At 49.8% G+C, this 14,818-nt stretch overlaps 1 protein-coding gene across 10 annotated transcripts in view; it reads right to left on the bottom strand.

The window, feature by feature from the left end:
* The window catches only part of sox5 (SRY-box transcription factor 5), a 74,350-nt gene that overhangs the window by 40,550 nt on the left and 18,982 nt on the right, over positions 1-14,818 (bottom strand). The window lies entirely within an intron of this gene.

Below are 14,818 nucleotides of genomic sequence, written 5' to 3' on the forward strand. Positions count from 1 at the left end.
GAGAGAGAGTGGGAGAGAGAGAGAGAGAACTGTGTTTACTGGGAGCCATCTGCACTCTGGATGCAAGGCCTTACTAAGGAAGGAGGTTTTACACTTTGAGTGAGGAGATTAACCCTATCAGCCAACGCAAACAGGTGCGCTCGAATGCACAACCCCCCCTCCCAAAAACGCGCCTGCAGACGCAACTTGCTGACGCCACGAGAAAAGTTTGTTTGTCCCCAGATTATTACTTTTTTCCCCCCCTTCCATAATGACAAGGCTGATTTACGAAAAAAAGAAAAAAAGTCTTAATCTCACTGGTATGAGACAGCTTGCCCGCACCGACACACACTAATGCCTCCCACGGTGAGGGGGAGGGAGGGAGAGACGGAGATGTCCGGCGTGTTGAGCTCAACAGCTTAGCACTTTTCCTCCACTAAGTGAGACATGAGCGTACGCGCTACACAACAAATCACACTTTTTACCCAGCAGCCAAACCCAAAAAGACCCCCAAAACTCCCTCCTTTCTTTCAACTTCATCCTTCTGCTTTTTTTTTTCTTCTCTCCTGTCTGCGATGGAGTGAGCTCGGCGAGATGAGGATGTGCAGCCACCTGGAGCTTTCCAGGATGTAGAACGACACATGATCACACACCAACAAGGATGCCCCCGAACGAGCTCTGCTCGGAACACCCGCCAAGCGCTGCAGCGTGTCCTGCATACTCTACCTGTGTGTGCGTGTGTGCGTGTGTGTGTGTGTGTGTGACTGCACCCTCCCCACAGGCCTGAATCAGGACCTTTCCTCTGGCTTCAAGACAAGAGGAACTCATGCTTCGTTGATTAGAAGGGTCACACATTCACACGAACACACACCTACGCACAAAGCAGATGTAACGGAAGATCAATCTTGAACATCTAGAAGTCCACCTATGGCTCCTTCCATTCCCCCTCAAGCCTTTTTGCATCCGTTCCCCCCCCCGTCCTTGGTCTTTTTTCTCCGGCGCTGCCACTCAGCCAGTTGCTGGGCTCCTGATGTGCCCCAGTGCTTTCTGCCGCGGCCTTTGGGGAATCGGTTAGCGGGAGGCGGACGGCGGAGGAATCCGTTGCAGAAACAGGGAGGACGGAAAGAAACATGCGTAGGGAGGAAGAGAGAGTGTACTCCTTCCCCCCCCCCTCCTCTCTCCTCAGCCCCCACTGACAGCTGTCTCACCATCACCCCAACAGGTGCTATTAGCCCCTGGCGCTCCCCCCCCCCCCCCCCCCTTCTCTGTGTCTCTCACTCACATCTCTCCCTGCAGCCCCCTCTCCCTCAACAATGACAGAGGCTTTTAAGCCAAAGAGCTTTGACAAGTGAGAGGGAACAACAAATGGCAGTGTCGCCTGTTCCCTTTCCATTGCACTCGCTCTTGGTCTCCATCTCCTAGTTATTATTTTTATTTATTAACAGGGCTGCAGTTATTGTCCCCAGTGACAGGCCGGGGCCACTTTAACTATTAATAAAAGCCAAGAGGCTCTTTCATTGTGCGGCCGATGGCAAAAAAAAAAAAAAAAAAGAAGAGAGGGAAAAAAAAGGGAGGAAATAGGCAAGAGGAGGGGAGGGGAAGAAAAGAGGGAAGACGGGAAGAGATGGCGTGCTGCAGCTTTTAGTGAGATGTTGATTGATGTGGTGAACACTATGAGAAATGGACCCGTCACTGTCACCCATGATAAACACAGGCCACACGCGTGTGCATCCTGAAGAGGTGAGCTCAGGAAAGAGCCCTGGCCCTGTCGTGCGTTAGCATCTCTTCATGGCTGTTTGGGCTTGGGGTGAGGCATTGGTATATCTACAACTTCCCAGTCCAATTCCTTGTTGTCATCTTTGTATCGGAAGCTAAGATACGGCCATTGCTGCCTGACACAATAACAGGTTGCCTGATGCAAATCACCCCACTCGGGATGAACCCGATTTTATATATATATAGTTATTGAGTTATTAATATATATCATATTGTCATTTTACAAAAAACGCTTGACAGTTTGAAGGAAACACAGCATGCATCCCTTAATGGTCATTAAAGGCAAAATATGACATAAGAAAGGAGGACAGCACAACACTTTCAATGAAAATAAGAGGAACCACTCCCTGTTGTTGTGACGCGTGAGTGCGCGCGCGCACGTGTGTGTGTTTGTGTGTCAGGTTATGTTATGTGAGGTAAGCGGTGGAGTTCGGTGCCCAGGCAGGGGTGTGGGCTGCATATTTGCAGGGCGGGACGTTGGGAGCTGAGGGCGAGAAAGAAATCCTGTTTCCCCATTTGACAATAAATGAAGGGGTGAGGAAATAAAACGGAATAAAGGAATGGAAAGTTGCACGGCGGAGTAAAGGAGTGTGTGTGTTTACCCTTGAGACGTATATTTCCTTAATTTATATTCTGTATCAGCCTTTTCCAGCTTCTTATTAAAACTGAAGGATGTTTACATTGGATAAAACATTTAAACCCAATATTGACATTTAGCGGCACGTTGGAAACTCTTTTAAAAAACTAAAGTGCCCTGATTCATTGGGGGGTGGCGTTCCGGCTCCGATCCCGCACAGCGGCGAGAGGGATTCTGGGAAAAGCAGAGGGGGGGGGGGGGGCTGACAATAACTCTGGAATCGTCAACTATTATCTTGGCTCATTGGCTCAAACGGAGTCAAGCTGCTGCCCTGCAGCCGAGCCAAAACAACCCCGTCCACCTGCCGAGAGGGAGGGAGACAGTGTTTGTGTCTCTCTATGAGTGTGTGTGTGTGTGTGTGTGTGTGTAGCGCAAGCCCCGATCCAGCTTTTGGATCCACAGTGAGCTTTTGGTTCAGAAGCTGATGGAGGGGGAGAGAGAGAAAGAGAGAGAGAAATGGGAGGACACTCAACTTTAGTCTAGCTCGCCCCAACCAACCTCCTCTCACTCAGTTTCCATTTTTTTTCACTCAGACGTTTTGCCCTGAGTCACCACAAGCGGCCAGCTCTATTTTTCCTATTATCTCATTTTTGTGAGGCCTGGAGACCTTTTAAGAAGTATGGGGGCGGGGGAGGGCGAGGGGGAGAGAGGAAGGGAGGGATAGTGAAGAGGAGGAGGGGGAGGAGGAGAAAGGGGGTTTGTGGAAAGAGAGAGAGAGGGAGACCGGGCCCTCGGGTGCACAACAAAGGGACCTCTGTGCCAGCGCCAGGCCCAGCCGGGCTCAGAGGAGGGTGGAGGATGAAGGAGGAGAACGAAGACGAGGAGGAGGAGGAGGAGGGCCCACAGGAAAGGGCCCTGGCTTGGGACCCACGGCCGGCCCTTATATCCCGAAAAAACAGGCTCCACATTGACTTGGGCCTTGGCAGCCACAGGGAGGGCTCCAGCTAGCCTCCCCCGCCCACCCCTTTCCTTCTCCGCTCCCCTCCTCCACCCTAAACCGAGCAGTGGTCAGCATTGAATAAGCGATTATACGAGCACTAGCGGAGTTTGTCCGAGGCTGCCACCCTGAACACTGAGGTATTGAGATTGAGGGAAGAAGCAACAGAGTGGAGACGTGCGCCGACTTCTGTGGTGGAAACACATTCAGGCCGTAGGTACCGATGAGGTCTCGATGAGAAAGGAAAACACATTTACATCTACATATGATGCTATCCAAATGAGATGTGGAGCAACAGTAAGGAAAAAGAGTAAAGAAAAGGATACTTAAATATTATGAGATCATTTAAGTCTTTCAGTAGTTAGATGTTACAACTGGATCTTCTACATTATGGAGACGGTCAAACAAACTTCAGAAAGGAGAAATGCATCTGCTCAAATAATTACTCCCTCTCGAGGGTGCCGTTTTTTTTCAGTCTGGCATTCCCAGCCCCTCCACCCCCCTCCCCCACCCGCACCCAAGCCACCAGCATCCTCCATTACAAAATGATGATGTTGATATTTTGATGATCAATTCATGTCTGGTTGAGCTGGGCCGTGTGTCTGGACACATTTTCATCGATTCCTTCTAAAGACGGTCCAATCGTTTTCCAAAGAGGAGAGGGTCGTGCCAAGAATATCTGAAGAAAAAAAAACGGGCACTAGACAGCGGCTTGCGGGAGGAGGAAGAGATGGAGAGGGGGACGTATGAAAAATCTTTTTGTCCAAGTCCACCTTGCACCACCACCTCCGCAAGGTTAGCCGCTAACGGTACCAATTACTGGCTTGTTGCTGGGGAGAGCAGCGCATGGCAACAGTTGCCGCGGTGGCCGGGCCTCTGTGTAAACACTAAATTCCTCCTTTTGGCTTTCTAGCCCTCTCCAAGCTCTCCCAGAGAACCTGTGTGTATGTATGTGTATATATATATATATATATATATAAATATATATAGTCTGTATGAGCTTGTCTTGGACTCCATAGTCGGTCTCAGACGTCCACGGTGGCTCTTATACAGAAGTCGCTCCAAGTTTAGTTATTAATAACCACCCAGACCACTAAGCTAAGGGGACTCGTTCACACACACACACACACACACTCACACACATTTGGCACACGCTCACACGCCGACCTATACATGACATCAACTTCTGAGAGTTAAGAGACTTTTCTATTATTTACAGTGCGGATTTTTGGGTGAAGCATATGGTTTTCCCCAAAGGACTGAGACGATCGCAGACACATTTCAGGGCGACACACCTGTTAACAGAAAATCATACACACGCACACACTACATCACTTGCCAAAACAACTGAAGAAGGCGTTATTTAGCAATTTCCAAAAGTGCTACAAGGTGTAGTGGAAAAGAAAAATGTGAGGCCAATATGCTGAAAAAAATATATATCTAAAATAAATTCAACTAACACAAAACAACAGATGTAGTGGGCTTCCCCCCAGTCTAATATTACTGATTGTAAGGACGTAAAGCAACATGTTTGAATCAAATGCTCTAAGAATAGGCCGCGGCACATACAGTGAACATTTACAAGTGTGTCAGTCAACGTTTTCATAAATTGAAAATCCATTTAACTGAATACGGAGTTCTGCCCTTCACTCCACTGCCTTTCCCTAACAGATGGTGTTGTGGGTGCTTATGTCCAATTTGATTTGAACCAAACCCTCAGCCAATTTTTACACTGGCATGAAATCTCAGCGAGCCAGATCCACACACTGGCAGTCAGAAATAGCAGCGGAGAGGGCGCGACATTGTGAAAGAACGATGAAGGGCAAAATCTGGAGCGACATTCGAGAAAGTCGCAGAAAAACTTTTCCTTGTTGTTTCCTTTCGCAACGGTTTTTTTTCTCGTTCTTCTTCTTTGTCTCCTTCGTGTACCCACCCCTGCGTGTTGTTTTGGTGCCGAGCTGGAGAAATTGCGATGCTATCTAAATATGGTGGTTTTGCGAGGGATAAGGGACACACACACACACACACACACACACACACACACGATTTTCCCAATTGCCTCTGTGTCCTCCATTGTCATTAAATGGTGTTTGATAGCATCTCGACATTTGAATAGGCTATGGACTAACTCGGCTCGGCCTCGGATAGCCGCTGCCATCGCACCTTGTTAGGGACAAGCTATGGGGCCCAAGACCGATCCCATTTTCATTTTACTGCCTCATACTTCACAGGCTGAAGAGACCGAGTGTCAACTGTGCTACTGATAAGCGCCACATGCTGCACCGCTAATTGCCTGGTTAACAAACAGAGCCTCATGATGGACTTTTGAATAGATAATAAGAGCTTCACACACAACAAAGGGTCACGCTGTATTTAAAACTCCTTCTAAAGAGTAAACGGCATCACAGCGCTTTGACACCGCCTGAATGAAAAGTGAAAAAAGCACCTTCTTACTATCAGTTTGGAGAAGATGCATCTTCCCGACGTGCTGCCATGACGAGGAAACGGTTAAACACTCTTTTAAAGCACGCACATCTCTCTCTGTCAGAAGCATCCCTTAGGCCAAGGCATGTGCATCGGTTTGTGTGTGTGTGTGTGTGTGTGTGTGTTTGTGCGCCAGTGCGTCGTGCACAGCAGCCCGGGCCGGTGTAATGGAAAATGACACTTGCAATCTGTCTCGTGGCAATAACCCCTCTTCAGTGCTCTTGTCTCCGCTCCACTCACGTGCACGCCCCGCACGCTCGTCAGCGTCTCTGTCACCGCGGCAGACCCCCCCCCCCTCCCGCCCCCCCAGGGCAAGCCTTGTCACTGCACAGCTTTATTGCATCACTTTAACGGTGACAACAAAAGAAGACATTGTGTGTCGGGCCCGCCGTGTACGGACCCACGCATTAACTACGCCAGAGATAGGCGGGGAGCACACACACACACACACACACGCACAGAGTGCAGCGGTTTCTTTTGTGAGTCGTGACAGTTTTCGTCTGCCCGTCAAAGCAATGACAGAGAGACAGACAGAGCGGCAAGAAACTTCTGACACGCTGATGCTGCTTTGCATGTTTGAAGCTTATGCGAACAGGGCCGCGCTTCCACATTAACCCCCCCCGTTCTTCTGTGTGTGTGTGTGTGTGTGTGTGTGCGGGTGAGACTGATGGGTAAAGACTGATGGGTAAAGACTGTTATTCCTGATGCCATCATAATTTTGGCCATGTGTTGGGCCGTTTGATTGACAGTTGGCCTGGCTCTAGAGGGGCTCTGCTTCTGCGGACGGCGGAGGCGGGACCCGCCTATTCCTGTTAACGCGGACGCCTGCTGATGGGCGCCGACAGACGCGCACACTTCTCCCTCTATTTATGTGTCTGTTCGAGGCTCGATGTCCGTCTCGTTCTGTCTTTCTTCGGTATATGTGTGAATGTTTGTTCCATCTGTGCGTCGTTCAACCGAGACAGTGCGTCGTAAAAGCCTTAAGAAGAGCCCACACTGTCCTACGTGCTGCTGCAAGATAGGGCAGCAGGCATGTGAGAACCATTAGACCAATGGCAACAACAGCCCAAACAGAGCAGGCTGCTGACTAGCATGAGTGTGTGTGTTTGCGGGTCTGACCTGTTGGTGCCTTACGAGCTACTGTGCTCTAATCATTTGCTCACGTTTACCCGCTGTTAATACTTTCCTACCGTTTAATCGTTTTTTCAGGCGAAGGAAAAAAAGCTGGAGTTTGATCGTTTGATGAGATCGGCCTCGACGCTGCTGGTTAGGTCACATGTAAATCACTTCGCCATCTGTGGCAAACAAAAAGGAAGAGTAGAAGCGTACGTAATGCGTCCTCTGTGCGGGGTTTCTGGATGTTTGTGATTCTTTTATTTGCAACTATCTGTGACAATTTGAATAACATTTTATTTTCACAGCCGGCTTCTAGCTTTGTTTTATGCCTCTTGTGAGAGAATTGCTATGAACATTGGTGTCATAGAAATTGCAGTTATCGTGCTTGGTTGATACACTTTTATCAAGCATAAAGGACCCACTTTTCATAATATCACCAGCATGTCATTGGTTAGTTGGATTCAAGATAACATGGCTTCAACTCACTGGAGAGGAGTCAGCTGTACCTCAAAAGTGCAGTCGGCAAATTCAAAGTCTAAATTTGATTGGCATATCTACCTGAAAAACTAATGAGAAAACGACTGCTCACAGCGTCAGTAACACTCACCGCATACAGCAAGTAATGCATGGTTAGGATGTTTTATCAAATCCATCCTGTGTTAATCTGACCTGTCGTATCTTTCTCACAGCAAGTTAACTGTGCCAATTCAATTACAAATGTATCCACTTTATTTTGAAATATCATAACATCTTTGGCTTCAACTCCCTTCTTCCCTGCATAAGTACTCCTTTTCTTCCCTCAACATTCCTGTCGGCCTTTGACCGAGGCAGCCATGACTCTGTGAGTGGGCTAATTGTCTCAACAACGCTTGGCTCAGAAGGGACGGCAGACTGCGGTCGGCTGTGATAACCTTGGCCATAACCTCGTTAGCGTAATTAAACCAAACCGACCAAACGGACCAGGACGGTGTGCTCTAAACTGGGGAGGCGGTTGTGTTATTGGGCTGGAAAGCCCAGGCATGAGGCTTCATACAGTAAGGTGATACCGCGGAGGGCGGGCGGGAGCCAGACAGAGGGCTCAATGTTAGAGTACCTTGGGTGTGTGTGTGTGTGTGTGTGTGTGTGTGTGCGCGCTTTTGGGTGTGAGAGTGTGTCAGACAAACCGACATGACCTAGCGAACAACACTGCGTCCAGTGTCTGAGAGCGGATGGCTGCTTGAACCGGCATCACAAGACTGTCTAGTGTGGAGCGAGCAAACAAACATGTTGGGGAAGGAGACACAGAGACGGGAAACCTCGCGAGCTCCACTCACATCTAACGGGGCCTTGAACACACACCACTCATCACGGATATTCATACTTGGTCATCTTTTTACTCACCACATTTGAAACCACAAGGATTCTAAATTCGAGCCGCCAGGAAACGGCCATAAGAATAAGAAAAAATAAAAAAATATGTATATATATATACAATAAATACTGTATATATACATTTAATGGCTCGTGCCGACAGATAGAATCATAGATGTGGAGGGTATAACATATATATTAATGGTGGCACCTCCAAATGGGTTTGACGGGGATGAGGGTAGTAAGGAGAGAATGGATGTGTGGGAGCGAAGAAAGGAACAAGTGAGTGTGAGCAGGGCAAGGAGGGAGTGGGGGAGGAAGGGAGGGAAGGAGGCTGAAGGTGGGGAGGTAGAGCTCATGTGTTGCCTTAGGGATGCAGGGTTTCTCCAACAGTAAACAGAGTTACAGGCCAAGCTAATACAAACACGCCTCATTGAAAGCTTACTCACTGAAGACAGAAGCCAATCTGTCATTCAGGGAGAAACGCTTATTTCCTACCATTAGAGCGCCTTCAAATGATGGACTCTAGTTGTCTAGGCGAGTCTGCAGCGGCTCGGACTATGTATTAATGATCTCAGAAGTAACATGTCACTGTGTCGTTTTGAAAACCCACTGACTGTGGTGTGTTGGACAGCAGCAGAAAACACACACCTGGGTCACAGGCAAGACAGCAGCTGATTTGCTTTGTCGCTATCACAATGAGCCCACGGGGCCCTGTGTGTGCGTGTGTGTATACACACAAGTCAACCCTGTGTGCGTGCACGCCTGCATCCGAGTGTGCGTATGTTTCGGTTGTTTTTTTGTGTGTATGTGTGTAGGTGACAGCTCCAGCCTCAAACCGACTGGCATCTGGCGGTGGCAGTTGTTTTAACAGCTGAGCTGACAGCATTAATCCGAACGCACCCAAATCAAAAGGAGACAACACCTGTTCACTGCTCCTGAGCCCCGCCGAGGAAGCGAGACGAGGGAAGGGGAGGGCGGGGGGGTGGGGGACGTGGGAGGGAGCGAAGTATGAATGGAGGCAGGGAGTGAAAGAGATGGAGTGGGAGTGATTAGAAGCAGGTGGAAAGAGTGACGGGGACAAAGGGAGGTACAAGGAGGAGAGGGATGGAGGTGGCGGAGAAGAGAAACAAAAGTGAGGTTAGGGTGAGGATGGATGGCAAGGGATGAGAAGGGGAGGAGGAGAGGGGAGGATGAGGTAGGAGGAAAGGAGGGGAAGCACTGGGAGCGGGCGCACTGCCAGGCAACACACACACACACACACACACACGCACACAGCAGTCTTTCCCCTGAGCGAAGAGCAAAGGGGCAGTCGGCCAAACAAGGAGGGAGGGGTGAAAGTAGGGGTGCAGGGTGCGAGGGTGGCAGGCAAGGAAGAGGGGAATGGATGGATGGAGGGGTCCCATAGGGACCCAGAGAGAAGAGTGTCGGGGGGGGGGGCACACTACAGCAGAGATCCAGACGAGCATCAGAGGGCCGACATGAGTGGAGAGAAAAAGAAGGCAGCAGGAGTGATGGCGTGGAGGAGAGAGCGAAGGGGGTTGGGGCTGCTGCGGATTCTTGGATCCCGACATCTGGCTCAAATAAAATGGGGCGGCGGCCCGTGGCTCGGGGGGGGGAGGTGGCGGGGGAACAGACACCACCACTTCATTCGCCCCCTCTGACCAGCAAGCCAGGGGTTAATCAACATGGACCCCGAGGCTTTTCAAAGACTAGCGGATGGGGGCTCGCCCGGTGAATGGATGTCCAGAGTGACTACGGGAGGCGGGGCTTACAGATTATGGGCTGTTGTTGCTTTCCCGATCAGCCGCACCACCTCCATCTCTGTCGGATAGCACGGGGAGCGGCGTGGGCGAAGGGAGGCACCGAGGAGGCACAGTACAGTACATGAGGCCTCTTCTGTCTCGATGGGCCCAGAAATGTGCCAAATCCTTATCAGTTCAGTGTGTTTAAAACACATCTTAATCTGCTATACGTTGATATTTTTTGTGTATCTTCCCACTCAGGTAAAATAGAAATGTCCAATTGGACCCCTGTGGTACAAAATTATAACTAAAAAAGACATGGATGTTGTTAAAATTCATAAAGGCAAAACTTCTAACAAGTTTGCCCTTAATTTATAGTAAAATTAGAGACGCCTCCACGCCGATACACACTATGACATCTTCATGTTAACAGAAGTGTCTGGAAAGCTTGCAGCGAAGTGATAGCTTGTTATATTTTGCTGTGGCACAATGTCAACAGAAGAAAAAAAAAAAAAGCATTTCATTCCAAAAAAAAATGCGGCATCCACCTACTCAAAAAGTAACTGCTGGTATGTCAGTAAACTCCCTAATGGCAGATTGCTGAAGTTACCCGCTGACTTGATGAGTCCTCTTATGGATTCAAAGCGATTGAGGGGGGCGCCGGGCCGTTTGGAAACTGGTCAACCTCCAAGAAGCAAATTCCTCCCCGCAATGATTCTCGGGGTGTTCAGTGCCTCGAGGAAAAGTTTGGGCTGCATTTCATATCCTTCAGATAAAGTCGCGGAGGGACACTTTGCCCAAAACCCATTCATCTTGCAGCCGCTTTGCAGCATAAAAACATTCCTCCGCCTCTCCATGGGAATGGGGAGAAAAGACGGAGAAAGGAATATCACAGACGCAGCAGAGGAAACAACAACAACAGGACGGGGCGCAGTGCAAAAACCAAGACAGTTTATGAGAGAGCTGAATAGATAAATCACAGACTCCACTGATTTGCTCATGGGACGTGGCGCTGAATGAAAGCGAATGGGGAGGGGAGGGGGAGGGGCGAGACACTGGGGCCTGTCTAACATTTGGGAGTCGGTGACAAGAGACCTTTATGGTGGGACACACACACACACACACACACACACCCACCACAGACATATTCATACGATTCCACGACGGACGGGACGCGCAGAGGGTCCGTTCCTGTGGGGCGGAGGAATATCTGCGTAGTCACACACAAACACACACACACACACACCCACACAGCCGCGGCGTACTGTATGGCGGTCATATTGTGGCCAGGTCACAATAGCGGCGCTATGGAAGCCCCGGACTGATTCATGAACCTCAGGCCTTTGTCCCGAACTTAATGCCACGCCGGGAGGCCAATAACGCACACACACACACACACACACACACACCATCGGGAGAACCACAGGACCCTCTCTCTTCTCTCTAAGCCCCTTTATGCTCATGTATCGGACAAAAGCCGGGGCATTGCCCTGCGCCCCCCCCCCCCCCCCCCCCCCCCCCCCCCCCAAAAAAAAAAGAAAACCCCCCACACACACACACATACACGCACTCACCAACGCGCACGCACACTATTCATCCGCTTAATATCGCTCATCTGGACCGGGAAGAATGGCAGAAAGGAGTTTCATCCCCACTGATTGTCTGGCGCAGAGCTGGAGAGAGAATACCACGTTGAAAAGCAGACGCAAAACAATTCAATAAGAAAAGTGACTTGAATGCGCCTTTCATCGGGCCAACAATGGGCGGCCCCACAATAGGCCTCAGGTTCGCCCCATGACGTTGCCTGTTTCTCATGACACAGAAAGGAGGAAAAAAAAGGAAGAAAAAAAACAAACAATTGATTTGTTGGAATTGTGAGCTCCCCCGTCTACTAGTAAGTTAACTAACACTCGGATAAGTGGGAAGGAAGATGAATAAAAATACATTTAAAAAAGATGGGTAAGTCTCAGCGGCCCAACAGGGAGCCATATTTCTCTCGGAGGTGGAGTCAGTCCGATGAGCATCGCATCAACCTCAGAGTTCTTCAATTGCCGACCGGGACGGCTAAATCTCTCTCTGGCTCGACTTTCTCCATTTGCTTGTAGTGAATACCTTTTTATTTTTTTTCCAGGACAGGGGGGGAGATGGGGGGCGGGCGGGGGGGGGTAAATCGCCTTCCTTTTCCCAGCGCGAGAAGAATGATCGCGCTGGGAACAATGGCTGTGAGAGTCCCGCTGCACTTCATGTTAATTTATACAACTAACTAATTACCGACAAAGGGTGGAAAGCGCATAAAGACGTCGGCCCGCTCCCACGCTAGGGCTGTGAACCTGCTTCATGTGTGCAGGTCTGTGTGTGTGTGTGTGCATCTGGAGAATTCCCCTTTCCCCCCTAAAAGTCACAGGTCTGCGTGACGACTCTAGAGGGTTGTATGTGGTTCTGTCGATGTTTTTAGTGTGCCTGCATGTGCTTGGCATAACCCCCCCCCCCCCCCCCCCCACCCCACCCACCCCCCTTCTGGATATGAGAGCCATGGAGGGATTAGGTAAAGTGAAGAAGGGGGTGTGTGCTGATGGACAGATGAACCAGAGACTTCCCCCGATCCCTTCACTATACTCTGGCTTTTTCATCTCACTTCCCTTTCTCTGCCTCTCCCTCTCTCTCTCACTCTCTCTTTCCTTCTCCTTGGTAGAACGTGCACGCCCTTCCCCATTGTCACCCATTGGAGTGTACGGAGGCGTGAGGGCGCTCCGGCGACCGTGTGCTTGTGTGGCACAATGGCCTCGCCTAAGTGCTGTCCTATAAAATGCCTCAGTGCTCTCTAAAAGCAAGCCCTGGGTTCCCTCCCTGCCTCGAAAATAGATGAAGTGCCGCGAGTGCATGTGTGAGCGTGTGCCTGTGCATGTGGGTGTGCGTGTGCGTTGTGTGACATCGGTCATTGACTGGGCATTATAAGCGAGTACGCTCAGCCATAAAAACACCATTCTGATTGACCTCAAGGTTGCAGGGGCAGCTATAAACCTGCACAACGTGCGCGCCTGTGAGGCCGCGTGTGCGCGCGAGCCAGCCTTTAGTGTGCACGGGTCAAGGCCGAGCGGTGCAGAGGCCGAGGTAGCGTTATCTTCCATCCGACTGGATGTCAGTTTTACAAGAAAGAGGGCAGTTGGTTTTTCGAGGTGGATGTTTTTGTTGAAATGAGACTTTTATTTCAACCTCAATTTAGATATCAAGAGTCCAAAAAACTCGAATGCGATGCTTTGATGAAAAACAAATAAATATCGAATTTTTTATTTTATTTTCATTTCATTGATAAATTCTAGAATTTCCACTGCTTATCCATCACTTTGCGGAAGTATTTTGGACAAACGCAACAACTGAAAGTTTACTAAGCTAATGCGATAAACACACTTTCAGATGAGCAGCAGAGGTTACGCTAGAAAAAACAAACAAGAAAAAACATGAAAAATCCCAGAAGCCCTGAGGCCCCGGAGCCCCGGAGCCCCAGTGACGGGTAGCTGGAGCCGGGTAGCAGAGGGTCAACAGACGGGTCCAGAGAAGGACATCAGCTGGCACTTACTGAGAGCCACTTGCAGTCAAAGCGGAGAGGGGAGGAGAGGAATGAGACTGAGTGTGTGTTGAAAGTCCAGGGCAGTGAAGGCACCACTCCAGGGGCCGAGAGGAACATCTGTGCCCCATTTAGCGATTCTTCTCCTTTTAATTTCCCTCTCTTTAATTTTGCAGTTTATAATGGCATTCGGTCTCTCTGTCTATTCATCCTTCCGTAAGGTGCGTGTCTATTCCCACAGCTGGGTTGAAAGATGATCACAGGGCCTCGCTCTGTGGCACAGGGGTCACGAGGGGTTAAATTGCCAGGGTTAAAGTCCAAGGGAGCTGTCCACGTGGGTGTTTTGTGTGTGTGCGTCGTTCTCTTTTGGGTTTTACCACCGGCTCTCCTCTCGACCCCGCGCCTCCCGCGACACTCTGCACTCTTCCCCGTAATGACACACACACACACACACACTCTCTCTAGCACGAGCCGCTCAGCCACACAACCACTCCCACACACACACACGCGCACACACACACGCATGGGAGCCGGTGTCATGGCATTCTTATCTTTGCGGTTCCTCCGTGTCGCTCTCGAAGAATTTATTAAGGACTGGGGCTAGGTTGTTTGTGTGTGTGTGTGTGTGTGTGTGAGAGAGAGAGTGAGCGTGTATCTCCAGGGTAGCAGGTGGCCGGTGGAGTAAGACAGGAGATGAATGGAGAGAGCAGGAGAGCGCTGGAGCATGGTGGGGCCAGGCCATAGGGGACAACATGGCTCGTCATTTATAAGAGGCCAACACACACACACACACACAAGAACCCCACTAACACCTTGCAAGCATGCGGATAATAGCGCATCCCATAATACATAAACACATGTGCATTGTCAAAAAAAAAAGAACTATGCCCCCCAAAGGCATTTACCAGCACTCGCGCAGACATACACGTACACACACACATGCACACACACACACGAACACACTGACCTAGTATCTCCCACTATTCATTCATCTAGCCTAAGTAGAGCAACACTAGCCACAGAATCATCTCTTTCAAACTTAAGACAGTGTGTGTGTGTGTGTCTTTGTGTTGTGTGTGTGCGATGTCTAGCTCAGGGCTTGCCTTCGATAAGTTGAGCTTCTCCTTCTGTTTCGCGATGTTTAGCGTTTTCTGACCCATTTTGTGTCTCTGGCCCCTCGTTCACATCCCTCCTGGTGTTAATGCTCCTACACTCTAAAAGTGTGTGTG

Source organism: Pungitius pungitius, chromosome 2 (assembly GCF_949316345.1).
Source record: "Pungitius pungitius chromosome 2, fPunPun2.1, whole genome shotgun sequence".
NCBI lineage: Eukaryota > Metazoa > Chordata > Actinopteri > Perciformes > Gasterosteidae > Pungitius > Pungitius pungitius.